Here is a 5,986-nt window from a genome sequence, read left to right as displayed (position 1 = left end):
TATATATATATATATATATATATTACGCTGTGATGGAAACACCCAGTATCAAACATGGACGCTTGGATGCCCGCGGTGGGCTTGTGGAGTTGCCATGGCAACCTGCTGCGTGCGTCTGTGCGCTGGGATTGTAAACAGTGACTCTGGCGTCTAATATGTTATAAATGTTTCATGACGAGTTTTCTCAGTGCTGGAGTGTAGATGCTAATGCATGTAGGTTGGTGTTCACCACGAGGCGTCATGTGTGCTTACTACTTAGATCCTTTAGCTAGCCACAATGTTTACCTATGATCACGAGATAGTTTTTTTTAGATTTATACTAACGAAATCGATACGCGCTTGCGTAATTTCAAATCGATTACGTATCCGGTGATTTAGGTCGTTGGTAATTTAGGTGGGCACAGGAGTGTGGTGGCGTGATAATATTATATTAAAGGTTATATGGTAACCACTATAGTAGGCCGCCACGTTTGTGCGTTATGCCTGGCCAGCTTCAGATAATGTGAATGATTAGTGTACGGCATTTTAACGAACATTATTGCGAATCAATGTTCACGCCTTCACGGTCAGATATTCGCCGTAAATTGTTGCGGGTATAATTTTCCACGGGGTCACTTTTCGATCGTGACCGTCCGTGCTCTCGCTAGAGAGTAAAAGTCGAGCAAAATATAATGCGGCTATAAAATCGGGTGGCTACAGAGTCTAACGGGAAGCCATTACGCGACTGACACACAAATAGCTACGGCATTTCGAAATGGGTGCCATTCGCGGCAAATTTTTTCGGGGGGGGGGGGACGGGGTGCTTAGACACGAGGGCTGAGTGTAGAGAGAGGATTTTTGCAGTGAGTGAAAACATGTGAGAGTCGTTGTGTTCTATCGAGGAACGAACTTCGGAATGGCAAATATATCTGTCGGTCAGATCGAATAACTCGACCGCTGGTTTGTGCAATACTGGATTCTGATGGCATGATGAACTAATTATATGATCAGGAGTGAATTATAGAGAATCTCTATTATTCACTCCTGATATGTTCAGATGAACTATTAGTATTCATTTCTAATAGTTTCGATCGAACGGCTTCACAGTTTGCTTCACTACTGATGTTTTCCGGTTCTAATGGACAGCTGGGAGCAATCCATCGAAATGCGCTCTTTGATTAGATATTGATTCATATTTCTTTGCTTCTGCAGAGAGATTAAATGTTTACTAGTCTCGTGAAATGTCACTTCACTCGTCGATCGATGGAGAGTTGAGGGCAAACTTACGAGCTGAAGCATTCGTTTCTTTCGTGTTGGGCCGTACCCTCGTACTAGCTTCAAACATTCGTTATTACTTCAGTATGGGGATCGAGTCAGTATCTGAAGAATCAGTCATACGTCGAGGGAACCAAATGTGATTGTTTAAAAAAAAATCTATTTGAATAACTTCGGAATTAGAATGTGATGTAATCAACATGTACTTTTATTATTCCCCTTTATAAGTGCAGTTTAATGCCTGGAATGATTGTCAATTTGTTGGAGCTTGGAGTTTGATATTGCTAGTAGACGATTTTAATTTGGTTTCGTAATGAAATGAACTAAGGGGAATTTCCCATGGCTCGTCTGTCTGTGTGAGTGGTTGCCTAGTCGCCAGTGACGTCAGTGAGGAGTCTTTAATATAAATACGCCAATGTCTACGATAAGATACGACAAAATCTTGCATGAATGCATGCACGCACTCTGGCGAGATACTGAAGATCGTTCCTCGGTCGCTTCAGTCAGTTCTCTTCTGTCGCTTCAGTTGCGTTCAGTTCATTTGAGTTCAGTTCAGTTCTCTGTCGTTTCAGTTCTGCGCAGCCAGGTCGTTCTTGAATGCGCGTCACGGTTAATTGTTTCTGGTCCGGTTTCCGGTGTATATATTTTGTTGTTTCGCGTGTACGTTGGTTTCCCCCTGAATGATTTTTATTTCTCCCAAGTTAGGCGGTGGTGATCAATCACCGAATCATTGTAATAACAATGTAATGATAAGGATAAAATTACGTGGGATGTACGCAGTGTGGAGCTTATAAGTGTCGTCCGTAATAACCCCGCACACACACGCATATACACATACACACATACACCAGAACGTCCCACCGCGCCCGTGAAAGTTTAAACGCAATTTCTTGGAAATTATCTCTAAGAGTGAATCGAAGCGAAGAACAGACCCCCGTCTGAGCTTTGTGCATGCATAGACGTGTATCAATAATAGATATTAATTTCCTGTGTGTGCTTGAGATCTCATCAATCATATGTATCACACAGCGTATCGATGACTTTTGTATATTAGACCGATTCATCTATACATTGTATTACATTCATCATCAAGCCGATGTTACGGGCAGGGTGACGAGGGACCGAGCAGGTGAGAAAGCCTAGTTAATGCCCCCCTTATTATGTGTCGTTCAGAGGCGGAAAATGGGGGGAAATCTCGTCGGATTTCACGGAGATAGAGCTTTCGCGCTCTACATTTCTTCGTCTGCATGCATACTCGAACAAAGCTTTTAGTTGTTACAAGTTTTATTATTTAGGATATGCTGGTTTACTGATTCGCTGAGTTATTTTCCTGTCAACTATTAATGAAATCGTTGCAGACTTCTCCCTTCGCAATCCGGGACCGAATTTTAATTTCTAGAATGTGTTTGCTTCATTCTCTCTCTCGTGTTCATGTGGTTTTTCCCGCAATGATTGCGTATAGAAAACCAGTCAGCGTCTGCGTGCTTGCTGAGCAGAGCTCTCCGCTCGTTCCACGGAAACACCGATGAATTATTGAACTGTAAGAATGTTTACGATCATTAAGAAATGGGCGTTGATCGGTGGAGCGCTGAAGCAACTGAGAGCTGATGGTTGAAGTGTAACTCTAGAACTATAGCCCTTCGCCCCGCCACACACGGCCTGTGGCGGAGCGACGGGCTATAGTTCTAGAGCTAAGTGAAGTGGAGGAAGGTAGGGGGAGTGTAGAAGAAGCTGGGCTAGGATATGGGAGGATTTAATATGGAAATGGGTGCGAGTGTGATCAGTGAGGCGCTGAAGTTGCTAAGAGCTGAGGAGTGAATTGGAGGAGAGGTAGGGGGAGAGTGGGGAAGCTGGGCTAGGATCTGGGCGGATTTAATATGGAAATCCTGACAAGTCGTACTCAAGCTGATGATCGCATGGTATTATTTCGTGTAGGATTGTAGGATAGTGTCGGGTTGTGTGCATCACCTTGATTAACAGTGGGGGGGTGGGGGGGCATTTCTGCAAACTGCCTGTTCTGTGGTGGTGATGATGAGGATGATGATGATGATGATGATGATGATGATGATGATGATGATGATGATGATGATGATGATGATGATGATGATGAAGGTCGTAAATCTTGTAGTGCCTAGTGTATGCTCGTCTGCGTGCGTGCGTGCGTGCGTGCGTGTGTTTGTGTATGTATTGTGTGTGTGTATGTGCGTGCGTGCGTGTGTTTATGTATATATTGTGTGTGTGTATGTGCGTGCGTGCGTGCGTGCGCGTCTGTGCGAGTGGTTATATGTATGGGAAGTGTGCAGCGCGTTTTACGAATTGTAATAAGCAATTATATATAGAGAGAGACACTCTTCTATTTAAATCAAGTGTGGACGGACGTTATATACGACATTGTGTGTGTTTCTGTGCGTGTTTAAATTTTTATTGCGTGTGTTTACGGCGGAGAATTAGGGGGTGGGGGGTCGGTCGGTCATGTCTTTCGTAAAGGCCTATTTACACGATGCGTCCTAGACGTACGTCCAAAACGCACCGTGTATGACAATGCAAATGTATGACCCTTGCGATATCGGATGCACAGGACGGATGTTCTTATTTCTTCCGACATTGCGTTTGCATTGTCATACACGGTGTACGTCCTAGACGTCCTAGACGTATGTCTAGGACGTACGTCTAGGACGCATCGTGTAAATAGGCCTTAAGCCTATCACGGTGGCAACACTACGGCTTTAGCTGGTGCGTCAAGCATGGGTAACCCGCCAAGTACACCCAAACAAACCTGCTAAACACACAATCACGCTCACAAACACGACGCACACGTACAATACGCCAGCAAGCGCCACCGAAAGTCAACGCGACTTTAGACTGTTCTTCCAGGAAAGAGTTCGTGGGTAACACTGCGTATACTACAGCCATCATAAACTCTTTTATCGCTGATATCTGTTATCTGCCGTTGAGCAAACATTACAGTACAGTGATGTTTTTGTATCTATTCGTAGTATAGGCCGTTACTTTTGCATTTGAACTTGCGTAGTGTAGTCCATTAATTACGCCTTCGTGATACATGCAGGGGGCGGCAGGGGGCACAGACATTTCAATTTACGGCATAGGTATAGACAATCGTCGTTTACGAGCTCTTGATTTAACGGTTGTCTACCGTTCACCAATCCCAAAATGGGATGTGCTCGAGATGCAAGGGTTGAAGGTGGTAACGATAGCGGTAACTAATGGGTCACCTTTTCAACTCTTGTCATTCAATTTCAACTCTTGTCATATTTATAGCTTTGAGTTATGAATGCTATTTCACATCGAATGCAGCTCAAATAGAGAATAGTATGACACCGGTTATTTAATGCAGTACTTGATATACATCAAGAGTGAATAATAGATAAATTTTCTATTATGCCAGGACTCTTGACATATATGCTACAATGTAGCATAGTACATAGTAGATAGTACATAGTACATAGTAACAATGTAGCAGGCGAATGTGTGAACCACCTCACTTGGAAGTCTGCAAATAAAAAAAGAAAATTAATACACGAACATGTATTTAGCTACCAAAGTCTTAAATGTTTCTCTACTCTATTTCGCCTATTGATTGCCGGATAATTACCCGTAAATTCGCGGTTTTCAATATACATGTTCAGTCTGAACACCCGAAGGTACACCGCACGCACCGCCCTGTCCAACAACGATGAATGATAGGAGAATGAATGAACTCTCTTGATTATGTTTTGGCAACGCGGGCTGGCGGCCGTGTACTTGTGTCGCAGATATGAGCAATTGTGAGCCGGTAATTTACGGGTAATTATCGCAATAATTAACGCGAAATAAGTAGAGAAAACAATAAGCTTAGGTATAAAATACATTTCGTGTTTATTACGCCTGCTTTTTAAATCTGAGACGTTCAAGTGCCTGGGGTGTGAACGATGGTACGAATGCGCTCTACTCACACAGAATCGTTAGAAAATCTGGCAAAGTTATTATTTATCTTTCGCCCCAATCTTTTGCCTGGCACGTGGTCATTGTTAATAAACTTCATTCCGTACAATATTCGGCACGACTTACCGTAACCGAGGGGCGTGTACCAGGGGGGGGGATCCGAGGGGTCCGGACGCGACCCCCTGCTCGCGCATAAAACGCATCTAATGGGGTCTAATGTTCTAAAAAAATTTCTGGGGTAGGTGCCCCCAGACCCTACTTCGCGTGCTCGCAAGTTTTGGGTTACAGTTAGACCCCCCTAGTACAAATCCTGGACACGCCCCTGGTAACACATAACACATTTCATGGCCATTTGGACCACCAACCTCCTGACAGTACTACTTCAACTTCTTTCACTACATCACATGGCGCGCAACGCAACGCACGTACCGCACGCACGCACAGCATGCAGCCAGGCACACACACACCACACACACGACCGCACGCACGCACGCCACCACGCACCACCGCGCAACGCCACCACACCCACAGCACACTACGCACGGATACGCACGCACGCGACGCACACCCCCCACCACACAACGCACGCAACAGCACGCACACGCCACATAGCACCACACACACACAATGTACATAACACAGCGCAACCTTCGGTCGTACAAAGACGTCTGTGGTGGGGGGGGGGAAGGCAGACTACAGACACAATTTTTGAATGTAATTAATTGTATTATAAAAGCGCCGTCCACCTAAAAACAAAAGATAACGTTATGCCAATGATAAATAACGCAAA

General features: G+C 44.5%; 1 protein-coding gene across 1 annotated transcript in view; it reads left to right on the top strand.

Moving 5' to 3' along the window:
* The window catches only part of LOC106820792 (plectin-like), a gene marked incomplete at its 3' end in the record, with an annotated part of 87,897 nt that overhangs the window by 37,722 nt on the left and 44,189 nt on the right, over positions 1-5,986 (top strand).

Source organism: Priapulus caudatus, unplaced genomic scaffold (assembly GCF_000485595.1).
Source record: "Priapulus caudatus unplaced genomic scaffold, Priapulus_caudatus-5.0.1 Scaffold47, whole genome shotgun sequence".
Lineage (NCBI taxonomy): Eukaryota > Metazoa > Priapulida > Priapulimorpha > Priapulimorphida > Priapulidae > Priapulus > Priapulus caudatus.
Note: the sequence above shows the minus strand (reverse complement) of the source record. Positions and strands in the feature narration are given on the sequence as shown.